This window comes from Tamandua tetradactyla, chromosome 13, assembly GCF_023851605.1.
Source record: "Tamandua tetradactyla isolate mTamTet1 chromosome 13, mTamTet1.pri, whole genome shotgun sequence".
Lineage (NCBI taxonomy): Eukaryota > Metazoa > Chordata > Mammalia > Pilosa > Myrmecophagidae > Tamandua > Tamandua tetradactyla.
In genome coordinates this window covers 47501003-47517853 of record NC_135339.1, presented here as the reverse complement: position 1 = coordinate 47517853, position 16851 = coordinate 47501003, and the positions used below count along the sequence as shown (strand labels likewise).

The 16851-nt window shown below is 36.9% G+C and overlaps 1 non-coding gene across 1 annotated transcript; it reads right to left on the bottom strand.

Moving 5' to 3' along the window:
* Nucleotides 1–15793: 15793 nt before the first annotated feature.
* LOC143654619 (5S ribosomal RNA) lies at nucleotides 15794–15912 on the bottom strand. Its single transcript, XR_013161826.1, has one exon. It is a non-coding gene; the product is annotated as a 5S ribosomal RNA (ribosomal RNA).
* Between the last annotated feature and the right edge of the window lie 939 nt (nucleotides 15913–16851).

Here is a 16851-nt window from a genome sequence, read left to right as displayed (position 1 = left end):
CTATTAACATGACAAATCCTAGGACTTTGATGGTAGAAATGTTTTCTTCCCTTTGAGTGTTGGTTATAAATCCACAGAACTGCTTGAAAAACCAGAAGCAAATTTATGATAGGTCTAAATGTATCAATATTCCCGATATGCTTTGATATTCACATTTAGTAGGGGGAAACTATATTCACTTTCCAGTCCTGTGCTATAGTGATTTTACTGCACAAGCCAACATTATTGCACAGGAGCATCATTTCCTCCTGAATTCCCCTCCATCCAAAACACATTATTATCCAATCTTAAAAGTAAATGGGCTCCAAATTCCTATGAAAACTCTCCTCTCCCTGGTTTTTATTCAAGAACAGTCATAGGCAATAGCAATTGTGTTTAGGCCTCCTATATTTTTCTGAAATGTTACTTCTCCAAAATTAGAAAATCTCATTGAGCCATTGGATTTTTTTCATTTTAAAATATCTATTGAAGAAACTTTACAGCCACAGAACAAAAAGCTTTTTTAAAAAATGGAGAACAAGAAGAAAATCTCACCCACCATCCTACCTGCCATCTTTACACAACTATCATTAGGGTTTTCTGTATTTCTCATCATATTTTACATATTTATATTTATATTGCATCCTTGTATGATAGTTTTTCAGGTGCACTCTATCAGCCTCACCTTTCTACTTTTTTTTTAATTTTTAATGATAAAACAATGTACAAGCACATACTTTCTTAACATACCAACATTCCATACATGGTGTACAATCAATGGCTCACAATATAATCACATAGTAATATATTCATCACCATGATCATTTTTTAGAACATTTGCATCACCCCAGAAAAAGAAATAAAAATAAAAAAGAAAAAATTCACATACACCATACCCTTTACCCCTCCCTCTCACTGACCACTAGTATTTCCATCTACCCAATATATATATATATTTTTAAATTTTAAAATTCAGATTTGTTCTCCTTATTATTTATTTATTTTAATCCATATGTTTTACTCATCTGTCCATACAGTAGATAAAAGGAGCATCAGACACAAGGTTTTCACAATCACACAGTCACATTATGAAAGTTATATCATTATACAACCATCTTTAAGAAATATGGCTACTGGAACACAGCTCTACAGTTTCAGGCACTTCCCTCTAGCCTAATAGACTTTAAACTGAAAAGGAGATATCTATGCAATGCCTAAGAATAACGTCCAGGATAACCTCTCAATTCTGTTTGAAATCTCTCAGCCACTGACACTTTATTTTGTCTCATTTCACTCTTCACCCTTTTGGTGGAGAAGGTTTTCTCAATCCCTTGATGCCAAATCCCTTCTTATTCTAGGATTTCCATCCTACGTTGCCAGGGAGTTTTACACACCTGGGAGTCATGTTCCACATAGAGACGGGGAGGGCAGTGAGTTTGCTTGCCGTGTTGGCTGAGAGAGAGCTAGGCCAAGTCTAAGCCACAAAAGAGGTTCTCTGGGAGTGATTCTTAGAGCTTATTGTAAGTAGGCTTAGTCTATCCTTTGTGGGGATAAGTTTCATATGAACAAACCCCAAGACTGAGGGCTCAGCCTATTGATTTGGTTGCCCCCACTGCTTGCAAGAATATCAGGAATTCTCCAAACGGTGAGGCTGAATTTTCCCCCTTTCTTGCTGTTCCCCCAAGGGGACTTTGCAAATACTTTTTTATTTACTGTTCAAATCAGGGATTTATCAGGGCATCCCTCTGGGCAAACCTACAAAATCTCATGCCCTATTCAAGGTTCCATCACTTATGGTGTTCAATTAAACTGTCCATATTAGTTATATTAAGAAATGCACTAGTCAAAATATAAATTTTTTACCAAATAAACATTTTTCACTTTAGTCTCACACATAAGTTAAAGTTTTAAAATATGAATTACCATCTATTTTTGATACCCTGCAATATTGACATTCCTTTGTTCTTCCACATGCAAAAACATTTTTTAAATTTGTACATTTAGTTACTACCATTGTTCACTCTAGGCATTCCTAGATGATGCCATCTCAGTCTTTATCGTCTATCTTTCCTTCTGGCTTCATTTGTTCCCCCAGCCATCCTCCCTCTACCATTCTCACATTTGGCTTCATTCAGTGTACTAACATTCCTGTGCTGCAATTAGGTAGTATTGTGCTATCCATCTCTGAATTGTTTCAATCAGTCCTGTTGCACAATCTGTATCCCTTCAGTTCTAGTTACCCAATATCTATCTTATTTCTATCTCCTGATGGCCTCTGTTCTTAACTGAAGTTCTCCATTAATGTTAATTCATATCAGTGGGACCATACAGTATTTGTCCTTTTGTTTCTGGCTAATCTCACTCAGCATAATGTCCTCAAGCTCTATCCATGTTGTTACATGTTTCATGACTTTATTCTCTCTTACAGCTGCCTAATATTCCCTCTTATGTATATACCACAGCTTGTTTAGTCACTCGTTGGTTGATGGACAATGATAGATTGTTTCTATCTCTTGGCAATTGTAAATAATGCTGCTATAAACATTGGTGTGCAAATGTCTGTTTGTGTCCTTGCCCTCATGTCCTTTGAAAAGATACCTAACAATGGTAATGCCAGATCATATGGCAATTCTGTACTCAGCTTCCTGAGGACCTGCCACACTGCCTTCCACAGCGGTTGTACCATTGACATTCCCACCAACAGTGGATAAATGTGCCTCTGTCTTATCCCTGCCCTGATATTATTTATTTTTGTACTTACTTTTTACTCATTTGTCCATAGGGTGGTAAAGGGAGCATTAGTTACTTTTTCACTGTTGTGAAAACAAGGTTTTCACAATCACATGGTCACATTGTAAAACCTAAATGGTTACACAATCATCTTTAAGAATCAAGACTCCTGGGCTTCTGGGAAGATGGCGTACTGGAGTGGAGTGAGTTCACTCCTGTTCCATGAAACAAGATAGAAGATGGGGTGAAAATGTCCAGGACTGCAAGTCCTGGGGGTGGATAGTTTAGGAGGGTCTTTAGGCAATTTTGAGGGGGAGGAGAACCAGGGGAGAAGGAGTGGGACGGGTGACAGGGATTCCCATCTGGTGGGCTGTGGTGCACTGGGGAGGTGCGATTGGAGGGAACTGACCTTCCTCAGCTCCAGCCTGCACAGCTGTCAGCTGGGGAAACCTCCCTATGTGGTTGTAGTGGACAGCACCTACAGGGAACCCAGAGGCCAAAATAACTGTCCACTGCAGGGCAGGCATCAGGGTGGGGGCCTGATCAACCCATTGGGTATGGAAAAGCCGCCTGGACTCAGGGTATCTGGCAGGCCCACTATCACTGTGCATCAGCTGATCTCCTACATGCTGGTTGACTCCCCAGTCCCTTGGCAGAGACCCAACGTCAGGCTGCCCCTGGCAGAGCAGCTACCCTGCTGAAGCAGCACCCCTGCTGAGCTCGCAGACCTAGAGCTTCCCCAGCCAGGAGGGGCAGGGCTGAGGGAGAAGAACGCTTGGGCCTGCCATCTGCTGGCCAGACGTGGTAAGTGCAGGTCAGCTGCACCAAACAGGGAGGGAAGAGCTTGAGGAAGGAGGAGCTTCATGGTCACCACCTGCTGGGAAGAAGGGTCTAGGAATTCACCTTGGGTCTCCTGCATAGTAGTCAACCATTCTGCCACTGGAGTACCTGTGCACCCCAGCCTACCTTATAATAGACCTTTAGGTTGAATTGTATCCCCTACATGAGATCTGGACCTTGATTTGGAAGAGAATAACTGACAAAGTGCAAAAGAAACATTCAGCAAAAACTAAGTAGATACAAAACTTTAGAAGACTGAAAGAAATCTATTGTATAATAACCATATCAACAAAATCAAATGTGCCAAACACAACAGAAAACCACAAAACACATGAAGATCCAAGCAGAAATGGCCCAGCCAAATGAACAAATAAAATTCCAGAGAGGCCACAGAATATGGCACAACTACTCAAGGATATTTATAAAGAAATAGAGGATATCAGGAAGACACTAGAAGAGCATAAAGAAAAATTAGGGAGGTTAAATAGAAAAATGGCAGATCACACAGATCACAAATAAAAAATATACTGAAGACATTCGATAGCATATTCAAAGAAGCAGAAGGAAGAATAGGTGAGCTAGAAGATAGAACAATAAAACCAGAAAGCATGAACGAACAAATGGCAAGAAAGATGGAAGGTCTGCAACTGGATATTATGAAAATAATGGACAACAAGAGGCACAAAAAATATAAGAACTATATATTCTTATATTCTGGTGTCCCAGAAGAAGAAAAGAGTAAAGGGTTGGGAAAGTTAGTTGATGATATAATCGAGTAAAACTTTTCAACCCTTATAAAAGACATGAATATGAACATCAAAGAGGCCTAGTGAACTCCAAATAGAAAAAACCCAAACAAACCCACTCCAAGACACATTCTAATCAGATTGTCAGTGTTGAAAAGAAACAAAGTTCTGAAAGCAGCACAAGAAAAGCAATCTACTTCATACAAGGGAAAACACATAAGAATGACTTCAGACTACTCAACAGGCACCTTGGGAGCAAGAAGGTATTCATATGATATTTTTAAGATCCTGAATGAGAAAGGCTTTCAACCAAGAATTCTTTATCTATCCTTCAAAACTGAGGAAGAAAAGGTGGTGTGATGGTGGCTCCATCAGGTGACAGAATCCTTGCCTGCCATGCCAGAGACCCGGGTTCCATTCCCAGTGCCTGACCATGAAAAAAAAGAGAGAGAGAGATGAACAAAAATTCTCTATTTAAAAAAATTGAGGAGAGATTAAAATCATAAAAGATAAAGAAAGATTGAGAGAACTACTCAACAAGAGACCAGCCCTACAAGAAATGCTAAAGGGAACTATGTCAACTGATTAAAAAAAAGACAGGAGAGGGAGGTCTGGAGGAGGGCACAGAATTGAAGAATATGAGTAAAGGTAATTTAAAGGAGAAAATAGAGAGAGAAGGAAAATAATACACAGACCTGACAAATAAAAAATAAAGGACAAGATGGTAGAATCAAGAACTGCTTTTGTAGTAATTACTTTGAATGTTAACAGACTAAGCTCACCAATTAAAAGATAACTATTGGCAGAATGGATCAAAAACATAATCCATCTGTATGTTGTTTAAAGGAGATGCATCTTAGACTCAAGGACACAGTTAGATTGAAAGTGAAAGGATGGAAAAAGATCTTCTACGCAAGCTGTAACCAAAAGAAAGGAGTTGCTGTATTAATAGCAGATAAAATAGACTTTAAATCGAAAGATGTCATAAGAGACAAAGACAGACACTACATATTAATAAATGGAAAATTACGCTGGAAGAAATAACAATCATGAATGTGTATGCTCCCAATCAAGGAGCTCCAAAGTACATGAGGCACATATTGGAAAAACTGAAGGGAGCAATAAACATATTAACAGTAATAGTGGGAGACTTCAACATACCACTCTCCACTATAGATAGAACAACCACACAGAGGATCATCAAGATTAGATATGTGCCAGTTTAAAAGGATATATGTACCCTAGAAAAGCCAGGTTTTAATCCTAATCCCATTTTGTAATGGCAGCCATTTCTTCTAATCCCTATTCAGTACTGTATGTTGGAAGCTTTAATTAGGTTATCTCCCTGGAGATGTGACTCAGTCAAACGTGGTTGTTAAACTGGATTAGGTGGAGACGTGTCTCCACCCATTCCAGGTGGGTCTTGATTAGTTTACTGGAATCCTATAAAAAAGGAAACAATTTGGAGAAAGTGGGAGATTCAGACAGAGCAGAGAAGAATGGCAGAGCCATGAGAAAACAACAAGAGAGAACACTGCAGAATCAAGAAGCAGAGGGTCCACCAGCCAGCGACTTTTGAAGATGAAGAAGGAAAACGCCTCCCGGGCAGCTGGGGAGGAAGCTAACAGTTGACGCCATGTTCACCATGTACCCTTCCAGCTAAGAAAGAAACCCTGACTGTGTACACCATGTGCCTTTTCACTTGAGAGAGAAACCCTGAACTTCATTGGCTTTCTTAAATCAAGGAATCATTCCTTGGATGCCTTAGATTGGACATTTCTATGGACTTGCTTTAATTGGGACATTTTGCTGGCCTTAGAACTGTAAACTGGCAACTTATTAAATTCCCCTTTTTAAAAGTCATTCCATTTATGGTATATTGTATTCCAGCAGCTAGCAAATTAGAACAACATATATAGATCATTACATCCCAAACACTAGGATACACATTCTTCTCTAGTGGACATGGAACGTTCTCCAGGATAGATCATATACTAGGACATAAACTGTGTCTCTATAAATTTAACAAGAGTGAAATTATCCAAAGCACTTTCTCTGATCACAATGGAATAAAGATGGAAATTGAAATCACCAAAGAACCAGAACTTTCATAAATATATGGAGATTAAACAACACACTCAAATAATCAGTGGGCCAAGGAAGAAATTGCTAGAGAAATCAGTAAATATCTGGAGAAGAATGATAATGAGATCAGGGACGAGACCATTGTTACCACGATTATTAAACATTGTATTTGAAGTACTAACTAGAGCAATTAGACAGGAGAAAGAAATAAAAGGCATCCAAATAGGAAGGGAAGAAGTAAAACTTTGATTATTTGCAGATGATATGATTGTATATTTAGAAAATCCTGAGAAATCTACAGTAAACTACTTGACCTCATAAACAAATTCAGCAAAGTGGCAGGATACAAGCTTAATGTACAAAAATCAGTAATGTTTCTATACACAAGCAAGGCCCATCTGAGGTGGTGACAACTAAGGAAAAAATTACATTCAGAATAGCAACCAGAAGAATTAGAAATCTAGGAATAAGCCTAACCAGGGATGTCAAGGACTTATAAACAGAAAATTACCAAAATTGCTAAAAGAAATAAAAAATGACCTAAATAGATGGAAAGATATTCCATGCTCATGGACAGGAAGGTTGAATATCATCAAGATGTCAATCCTACCCAAACTGATCTACGGATTCAATGCAGTACCAATAAAAATCCCAACAACCTACTTTGAAGACTTGGAAAAAGTGGTTATCAAATTTATATGGAAAGGAAAGAGACCTCAAATAGCTAAAGGTATCCTAAAAAGGAAGAGCAAACCAGGAAGTCTATCACTTCCTGACTTTAAAGCTTACTATAAAGCCACAGTGGTCAAAACAGCATGGTACTGGCACAAAGACAGAAGGACTGACTGGTAAAATAGAATCGAGAGTGCAGAGATTGACCACCAAATTTATAGACATTTGTTCTCTGATAAGGCCCCCAAATCCACTGAATTGAGACAGAATAGTCTTTTCAATAAATAGTCATGGTAGAACTGGATTTCAATAGCCAAAAGAATGAAAGAGGACCCCTACTTTATACCCTGTGCAAAAATTAATTCAAAATGGATCAAAGACCTAAATTTAAGAGCCATTACCATAAAACTTCTTGAAAAAAAAGTAGGGAACCATCTTCTAGATTTAGTAATAAGAGGTAGCTTCTTAAACTTTACACCTAAAGCACAAGCTGTGAAAGAAAAACTAGACAAATGGGAACTCCTTAAGATCAAGAGCTGCTGTGCCTCAAAGGACTTTGTTAAAAAGGTGAAGAGACAATCATCTCAATGGGAGAAAATATTTGGAAACTACATATCAGATAAAGGCTTGATATCCTGTGTACATAAAGAAATTATACAGCTCAGCAACAAAAGAAGAAACAACCTATCTGTAAAATGGGCAGAGGAAACGAATAGGCACTTTTCTGAAAAGCAAATACAGATGGCTAAAAAGCACATCATTGGCTATAAGGGAAATGCAAATTAAGATGAAAGTGAGATATCACCTCACACCTGTAAGAATGGCTACTATAAACAAACAGAAAACTATAACTGTTCGAGAGGATGCAGAGAAATTGGAACACTTATTCATTCTTGGTGGGAATGTAAAATGGTTCAGCCACTGTGGAAATCAGTTTGGTGATTCCTCAGAAAACTAAATATTGAGTTGCCCTATGACCGGCAATACAAATACTTGGTATATACCCAGAATAGTTGAGGGCAGTGACACAAACAGATATTTGCACACTGATGTTCATAGCAGCACTATTCACAATTGCCAAGAGATGGAAACAATCCAGGTGCCCATAAACAGATGAGTGGATAAACAAAATGTGGTATGTACATGCAATGAAATATTATGCAGTATTTATACAAAATGATGTTCCAAAACATATGACAACATGGATGAACCTTGAGGCCATAATGCTGAGTGAAATAAATTAGACACAAAGGACAGATACTGTATGATCCCATTATTATGATTCTGATAAAGCCGCCAGTGTTTTGGAGCAACTAGAAGGAAAAATCTGAGCTGAGGGCATGGTGGCCCATGACAAACTCTGAAACTGTTCTGCAGGTGCTTGTTGAAGTGTGCTTTGATAATTATTGCTTTTTTTTCTTTCTTTTCTTTGTGTGTGTGTACATATATATGTTATATTTTACAGCTAAAATATGGTTTAAAAAAACTATAGGCAGCTATAGTAATATTAGATAAAATAAATTCCTGAAATTAAAAATTTGAAAATATTTAGTAACATAGCTCACTACCATAGCAAAGTTGATATTTGAAGTAACATTTTACTTGATATTTTGAGAACACACACAGTTTTGATAGTTAATCAAATGGTATTTAAGATACTATTTAAAATTTAGAGTTCAAGTAACTCTGATATCTGTATTTATAATTTTTTCCTTCCTTGCTCTAATTTTAAATTAGTTTATGAAACATATTGTACAAACAGGCTTTATAATGATTACTTAGATTTTTTTATGCCTATGGATAAGCTAACTAAGGTATCCATTTTAGTGGTTAAGATTTCCATATGTTAATTGTAAAAATATGTGTATATTCATATTTTCCTGAAATCAGGAAAATGTTTAGTAATATACATCATTACCATAGCAATGCAGATATTTGTAAATAACTTTTTACTTGATATTTTGAGAGCATTCACAGCTTTGACAGCTGGTCAAATGGTATCTAAATTGGTGTTTAATACTTAGAATTTAAGAACTTTGCTATCTGAATATGTAGATTTTTTTCCTTGTTGCCTTAGTTTTAAATGTGTTTATGAAACAGGCTTAACAATAATTATATGGATACTTTATTTAAATGTGCCTATGATTAAGCCAACTAAGATATCCATTGTTGGTGGATCTAAGTGTATTGTTTGTTTCTTTAAATAAAAAAATTTTTAAAAGAATCAAAGCTACTGGAATACAGTTCAACAGTTTCAGGTACTTCCCTCTAGCCACTCCAATACACCATAAACTAAAAAGGGATATCTATATAACACATAAGGATAATCTCCAGGATAACCTCTTAACTCTGTTTGAAATCTCTCAGCCACTGAAACTTTATTTGGTCTCATGTCTTTCTTCCCCTTTTGGTCAAGAAGTCTTTCTCAATTCCTTGACGCTGGGTCCTGGCTCATCCTGGGAGTTCTATCCCATGTTTTCTGGGAGGTTTACACACCCAGGAGTTATGTCCCATGTAGGGGGTAGGGCAGAGAGTTCAATCTGCCAAGTTGAGTCATTGGATTTTTTAAACAACAAGTTGGCTGACTTTAAAGCCATTAATATTTATTTCTTTCAAACAATGAAGAACTTTGGGGAGAAAAGCTCTTTCTTAGTTATTTATCAGGAGGGTTGTTTTTTCTTTGTCCATTAATGTCAATTTACTGATGTCTCAATAGCCCATGCATTAACCAGTCTTCTTTTAGATTTTGTTTGCTGTTTTGTTGTATCATAAGATCTTTCTTGAGTTGGGTTGCTTTCTCTTTAATCAGTAAGTATTAAAACCCAACAATACATAACCCAGAAAAGCAGTATAGGCTCACATAGTTGGTTGCAGCCACTATAGAAAACAGGACAATTCACACTCCAATTGAAGCCACCATTCCACAAATAATATATTACTCCACCTCACCCTTCCTGTCTTACATCCTACAGTACTTTAATTCTATGCTGTAAGAGAAAAGGCAGATGTTGCTAAATCATTCATTGGTTAAATACTTTAGGTGCGGGGGTTATTGGTGAAATGTTTTTTATCTTTTTCTTTTTATTAAACATACCAAATATACAAACACAAACATTCTCACCATATGATCATTCCATTCTTGATATATAATCAATAACTCACAATATCATCACATAGTTGTATATTCATTATCATGATCATTTCTTAGAACATTTGCACCAATTCAGAAATAGAAATAAAAAGAAAACAGAAAAAAATTCATACATACCATACTCCTTACCCTTCCCTGTCATTGATCGCTAGCATTTCAATCTACTAAGTTAATTTTAACATTTGTTCCACCTATTATTTATCTGATCCATATGTTTTACTCATCTTCCAATAAGATAGATAAATAGAGCATCAAGCACAAAGTTTTCACAATCACATAGTCACATTGTGAAAGCTATATCACTATACAATCATCTTCAAGAAACATGGCCACTGGAACACAGCTCTACATTTTCAGGCAGTTCCCTCGAGCCTCTCCATTACACCTTAACTAAAAAAGTGTTATCTATATAATGCATAAGAATAACCTCCAGGATAACCTCTCACCTCTGTTTGGAATCTCTCAGCCGTTGACATTTTATTTTGTCTCATTTCACTCTTTTCCCTTTGGTCAAGAAGGTTTGCTCAATCCCTTGATGCTGAGTCCCAGCTCATTCTAGGATTCCTGTCCCACATTGCCAGGAAGGTCCTTACCCCTGAGAGTCATGTCCCACGTAGAAAGGGGGAGGGCAGTGAGTTTGTTTGTCCTGTTGGCTGAGAGAGAGAGAAGCCACATCTGAACACAAAAGAGGTTCTCTTGGGGGTGACTCCTAGGCCCAATTTTAAGTAGGCTTAGCTTATCCTTTGTGGGGTTAAGTTCCATTTGAATAAACCCCAAAATTGGGGTCTCAATCTATTGCTTTGGTTGATCCTACTGCTTGTGAGAATATCAAGAATTCTCCACTTAGAGAAGTTGAATCCTCCCCCTTTCTATGCTGAAATGTTTTTGATTGCCAAATATTCACTCCAGATTTTCCATTTAGTAGAAACTATTTGCTAAAGGGGTGTATAAATGAATAAATAAATAAATGAAAATAGAATGGATATGCAATATGGGAGGCTAAAATGGAGAAATAATATTGTTTTGCAATTATGCAGTATAATTATCTCATTTTATCTTCCCAGCAATCCCATAGGTAGAACAATATTTGCATCATGTTGTCAATGAGGAAATCAAGACAAAGAGGTTAAATGCCTTACTTAAAATCATTCAACAAATATTTAGTAGAACCAGTTATAGAATTTGATAGACGTAAACAGAGCTAGCCCTATGTCTCTTTTCCTGATACCTACCTATTCCTGACAAATGAACAATGACTTACTTCAAAAGGTAGCACTTGTACCTGGGGTTAAAAGGACAATTTTTATATATTGTACAATAGCACTTGCTATTGGCTAGCCACCCAATATTTATTCTCCCTTTCTATTTGGAATCAATGTGTAGATATTCACCACTCAGTGAACTTCACGCTATCCCCAACTCAGAAGAAAATCCTAACTGGTCTAAAAGAATGTTGGTAGTTCTATATTCTTGCCTGTTTTGATTTACGAAGGAGCATGTGACTCAATTCTTGCCAATGAGATATGAAAGTGGCCTACTGTAAGCTTCTGTGAATTTTTTTTTGTTGTTCTAAAAATGAGAAATAATGGAGTGATAAGCAATCAATAATTGGTAGGTTCAGTGGATTAGAGGTCTCACTTAGTCAAAGGAGTGTTGGAATTGGCACAGTAAAATTGTCTTAGAAGAAAAGGAAATGGTATTCACTGAATGAATTAACTAAAATTGAAGGTGGTACAGTTGTGGATTAAATGAAACATTTTGGAATATGAGTTTAAGAAAGTTTCACTAAGACAAATTATGGAAACAGTCATTTAGTAATAAGAAGGGGTAAAAATAAGAGTCCGGTAAGTCCTGGCTTCCAAAATTCTGCTTCTGGTTCCAGTTTTCTGCTCCTGCTGGACTTAAGCCTCAGTAGTTTCTATCCTTTTACTAAGCTGTGCACTCACTGCCCCCCACCTCCAAAACAAAACGAAACAAAACAGATCAGTCAGCAACTTTTCCATGAATTTTATTAAAATAAATTATTCTACACAGATATTTGTTTTGAGCAGATATTATTCATGGTCTAAAAAGATAAAAGAAATTGATAGCACAGAGATGTCAATAAATTTTAAATATAATCTTTAAAAACTTCATTCTTAAAACTAGGGCGACATGTACACAAGGAAGAGGCAGCTGCCCTGGACATCAGCAGTTGTAAATATGATGACTAGACTTGCTGCAGTCATCTTGCAACCAAGAAGTAACCTAGCTTGAAAACAAAGCCAACACAATGGAATGGCACAGCAGAAAATGGTAAAGAGACTGAATCTTTGATGATGCTATTGAGCTGCTGAATTAAACCTGGAGCTTACCTATTATGGGTTTCATGTAAAATAAAAAGTATCTTTACTGCCTAAACCAGTGTTTCATTATTTGTCATAGGAGAACTTTGAATTGGTTTAAGTACCTATTAACCCACCACCCCACCAACCCCCACCATTATCTGATCCGTTTCATGCTTTTCTCAATTTTGTTGAAGTCATGTATTAAGAATAATAGAAAATTACAGATGGTGATTTTCTGATCCCTTCTCCTTAGATCTGATCTTAGATCTCTCACACAGGATAAGTAAAGCTTATGAAGCATGGGAATCACTGGGAAGAATAGAAGGTAGGTGGGTGGGTTGAGATGTCTGAGTCAGAACAGGTGAGTAGGCAAGAGGAAGTGTGAAAGCTAAGCAGGAAAAGCAGTTGAAAGGCATAGTTGAAGGAAGCCCTTCAAAGCAGATCCTGAGAAGGCAAGCAGAAGTTGGGTGAAAGCTGTTGCAAGAGAAGATGCTAGTTTACATTAGGGTGGAAGCAGTAAAGAAAGACAGAAATGGAGGGATTTGAGATAAGATTTTGGGTTGAACCAGAAGGTTTTAGTGAGAGTCTGAATGTGAAGGGTGAGGAAGAGGAGGAATCGGAAAAATTTCTAGGTTCTGGTTTTCTAAGTTGGCTTAGAGAGAGAAAGAGAGACCACATCTGAGCAACAAAAGAGGTTCTCTAGGGTGACCCTTAGGCATACTTATAAGTAGGCTTAGCTGTTCCTTTGCAGGAAGTTTCACAGCAGCAAACCCCAAGACCAAAGGGTCATCCTACTGAACTGGTTGTTCCCACTGCTTGCAAGAATATCAGGAATTACCCAGGTGGGGAAGTTTAATATTTCCTCCTTTTCCCAAATCTCCCAAGGGGACTTCGCGGAAACTTTTTTTCTGGGATTTTGGTACAAACCAACAAGATCTCATCTCTTATTCAGGATTCCATGTTATTATGGTGTTCAAATAAACTGACTATAGAAGTTGAGTTAGATAATGTGCTACCCAAAATACACATTTTGCAATAAATAAACCTCTCTCTCTTTAGTCTCACCCAGAAGTTGATATTTTAAAATATGATCCTGCATCCTGTATTCTGATTTACATTAGTCCTATCCAGATCAGCTTCATTCATATCTCTAGTTGAAGTCTGATGACTTTTTCCACTTTTTTAGCAGTTGCTGTATGGGATAATACTGACTTTCAGAGCTTCAGAGCACTACCTCTGAGTCTCAGGTGTCACATAAACATCTGAAATTTCAGGGAATGACCATGTTATACATAAATAACTCAGTATCTCAGAATTTAGAAATAACAGTTACAACTCTGGAATAGATGTGACTGCTGTAAGAGTTTACAGTTTAGGACCCATTACAATAGGCCCCAACCCCAAACTCAACTTCAGTTATCCGAGTTTGTACATTATAGTTAGTCCATATTAGTGAGGCATGATATTTGTGGGTTTTTTTCTGACATTTCATTCAACATATTATCTTCAAGGTTCATTTACCTAGTTTGAATAATGTATCTTTAATGTCAGGTGTTCAGGTAGAAATCAAAATTCTAATTTTCTCATTGATGCCTTATTTTTCTTTTCTTGAATCAGTATATAAACGTCCACACATTGAGATATCTGATGATCTTTTAAGCCTCCTTTTATCTACAGATCCACCCTAAATAGTTGCTTTTTGTTTCATCCATTTCAAAGTGTAAACATTAGTTATTTAACAGCTCTGTCCCCAGTTTATTAACCCAGTCCTGTTCATGGTAGATGAATATCCAGTAAATATTGTATATGATACATAAATGAATGGATGCATGAAGTGAGTAAATGAGAAACCCCAAAGAGCAGATACCAAAAGAAATAAAATCTAAATCAGTCTTTGATTTCTCTGACATCAGATTTCCTCAAACTTCTCTGAGTTTTAAAAGTTAATACCCAATAAATGCATAGTTTTGAGGTAGATAGTATTATTGTCTGAAAACCACTAAGAATTTAATTCTCTCAGGAATGTAATTAGTCCATTCAACTACTTCTGCTGGATAAATCCGACCATCAGAACAGCAAAATGAACTCAGCTTGAGATTTCTATTGTTTAATAAAATATTTTTTACCCCTCAAGAGATCATCATTAGTAGGCAGTGTACTCTCTACTCGACTGTGGTTAGATATAGCAACTGAAATGCCCAACCTGATGAGAAAGGTGTGCCCAGCAATCTTCAATTCTTAATTGCTTCTAAATTCATTGATAAAGGAATTTATCTTCTAACCAGCTGCCCACACTATAAATAGGGGAGGTGGAGCCAAACAATGACTCAAAGTAGAGAATAATATGATTGAAAACAATGACTCAAAGTAGAGAATAATATGATTGAAAACAGAACAACCAGAGAGAGAAAGACTTCTCAGTCAGCAACAGAGAAAAATGGACATAAAAGTGAAACTTGATCAATGTTTAATCCAAATTAACTAATAAGCAGAGCAATAAATCTACTTTTCCTGGGATAATATTGATAATAATTACAATCCAAACATTTGCTATTATTATGCAAATATGTATATCTATATACACACATACACATACCCAACAGTAGACTTAAACTAAACCAATTTTTCCTCAGGTTGCTTTTTACACCCCCAACTGTATCATATTTTTCTATGGGAGTCCATAGGGCTATACCTCATTCTTTTTTTATGGTTGCATAGCATTTCATGATGTGGTTGTACCATAATAATTTAACCAGTCCCCTCATAGGTCATTTAGAGGATTTCCTGTTACACACCACCTCAGCCAATGCTGCAATGAACGTACATGTTTGTATATGAATTTATGTGTGAGATAAATTCCTAAAAGCAGAATATCTATGCCAAAGGGTATTTTAAATGTCAATAGATGTAACCAAATTTTCCCTAAAAAGGTTGTTTCAATTAACACTTTCACCAACAGTTTATGAGAACATCTTGTTTCCCTTCCCTCGGGCTCACACGGAGCATTTTCAATCTTTCAGCATTGCCAATGTTTGAAATGAAAAATGACATACCACCACTGAGTTTTATTTTGTTTTGTTTACAAGTATCAACGTGAAAGAAGTGTTAGTGATTGATGAAATCATAGACCTATAAGTACAGTACAAGCAGATGTGTTAAATCAGAGCTATCAATGTGAATCTTAAAATTAAATCTTTACTGTGGCTGTCAAGAGAAGTCATAGACGAGATCGGGTGCGTTCAGGGTGGTATGGCCGTAGGCTAAGCCTACAGCACCCGGTATTCCCAGGCGGTTTCCCATCCAAGTACTAACCAGGCCCGACCCTGCTTAGCTTCCAAGATCAGACGAGATCAGGTGCGTTCAGGGTGGTATGGCCGTAGACATACGAGGAAAAAAAAAAAAGAGAAGTCATAGAAACAGTACTTTTGCTCACCACCACCTCTTATATACACCCCTGAGTCCATATTTTGATCTCTAATGTCATTCTCTATTAGAAGAAACCATGACTCCTGAGGATAGCTAATTTTTATGCTTTGGGAAGGGAAAACACAGATGCCTTTAGAAATTTCTATTTTTTTCTAGGAAGCAAAGATGTTCTCAGGAAAATTCAGAGCAATTCTATATAGTCAAAGAAACCAACTTAAAAGGGTTCCCTACAACCAAGTTGAGACAACCTGATTATAAAAATACATATTATTTATAAATACATATAATATATGTATTATAAAAATACATTTAATTATGTAAATTTAAACTCATTGAATTTTCAAAAGACCATGAGTTTATAATGATGTCCAAAAAGGAAAATTAAAATACAAGAAATTACAGTTGGGGCAGGCCACAGTGGCTCAGCAGGCAGAGTTCTCGCCTGCTATGCCAGAGACCTGGGTTCAATTCCTGGTGCCTGCCCATGCAAAAAAAAAAAAAAAAAAAAGAAAGAAAGAAATTACAGCTGTAATATGAGAGAGTGAATGGAATAAATTGTTTTGTTTTTGTTAATTTTACTCAGTAGGAAAATGTTTATATATTTTTTTCTCTAAAGTGTATCCACTCATTAGGGAGAGGTAGGCTCTGTTTTAATATGTATAAATAAGAAAGAGTGGACTTCTGGGAAGATGACAGAGTAGGATAGGCTGACTTTACCCCTGCTCCAAGGAACTAGAAAAATGACCAAAAAATGACCAGGACAGTAGTTCCAGTGTGTGAGTGATCTGAAAGGTCTTCTATATTATATAGGGAGGGCTAGGATGAAAAAGCTGAGGAATTGGGATGCAGAGAATGGGGTGAGTGTGCTCCATCAGGACTCCACCAGGGTCAAGAG